Below are 1,450 nucleotides of genomic sequence, written 5' to 3'. Positions count from 1 at the left end.
AATAATAATAATAATAATAATAATAAAATTAATACAATATTATTATAATATTATTACAATAAAAATAATATCAATTAATATGATATAATATGAAATGCAAAATAAAGTTCATTGACCAAAGCGTCTATCATGATGAGTAATGAATGAATACTTCCCTTCCTGATAATGTCATGCAAATTACCTGAGTTAAAATGGACCTACTAAAACATAAAAACCAATGATACGAATGTTTCTACTCCTTTAAAATTTAGTCAGTCAGCCACTGCTGAACTCAGGTTTGACCTCTCTAATTACATTTTTTCTTCTTCAAATGAGGCACTTCATCAGTATAAATATCCATTATTACCCATCTATCCTCTTGGGTCCCAGATTGATTTTAAAAAATATTTTAGACCTTGGAACCTTGACATAAACCTTCCTTTTTTCATATTTTATGCCTCTCATTACTCTGATCTGGCAACTAATAAAGTAGCTTTGAGAGAAAGAAATAAGTGCTTGTGGCTGGCAGAACCAAAGCCCAAAAATAATTCATCATTCTTCATGCATACATACCATACATGAGTCAAACTGCAATGTTAACTTCTTTTCAGAGTACATCATACAAATGTATCCATTGGAAAATATATAGTCAGATAGATAGATCTTAAATTTCATCAAACCTTAAAATATCTTTTCTATATGACTCTAGTAAATATTCATCTGAAAGAACTTTCCTGACTATATGAGTAAAGCTACCATCCAATAACAACAGGATAACATTGTACTCTCCAGTTTTAACTACATAAACTAGAAGTAACTAAATCTGTTATTTGTTGATTATTCAATCATTCGCTCATTTTCTATATATAAAGAATAAAATTCAAGATCTTCATGATCACATATAAAGTCCTTCACTGTGAGGCTCCATCTTACATTGAAGATCTCATAGAAATGTATCACCCTCAGAGGGCTTTTCACTCTAAGGATGCTGGATTCCTGGTAACCCATCAGGTCTTCAGGAGTAGAACAGAAGGCAGAAGTTTTAGCTATCTGGCTCCTTTACTCTGGAACGATCTCCCGGCCTCGGTCTGGTATGCAGACACCCGGAGCTTATTTAATAGTCTCAAAATCTTCCTCTTTGATAAAGCTTACAATCAGGAACAACATAGATTCCTTTAGATGAGCTTCTATAGGCCTAAATTGCTGAGGGGTTTTTTTTCTCCGTCTCTCCCATCTAAGGGAGTTACATTAATTACTTCAGGAGCTTCTGTTATTTCTCTTTGCTTTTCTTCTCATACCACATTGAACCTTCTCATGGTTGCAAGATACTACCGCTGTCTATGTACTTGTACCTGACAGGTGGGGAACAAGTCTAGAAGACAAGACATCTGAAAGCTTGAAAATCCTGTCCCCACTTCAGCAGCTGGATCTAAACTTCGAACAGCAATTCTATCTGGCCCATTTGCCACTC

Source organism: Antennarius striatus, chromosome 1 (assembly GCF_040054535.1).
Source record: "Antennarius striatus isolate MH-2024 chromosome 1, ASM4005453v1, whole genome shotgun sequence".
Lineage (NCBI taxonomy): Eukaryota > Metazoa > Chordata > Actinopteri > Lophiiformes > Antennariidae > Antennarius > Antennarius striatus.
Note: the sequence above shows the minus strand (reverse complement) of the source record.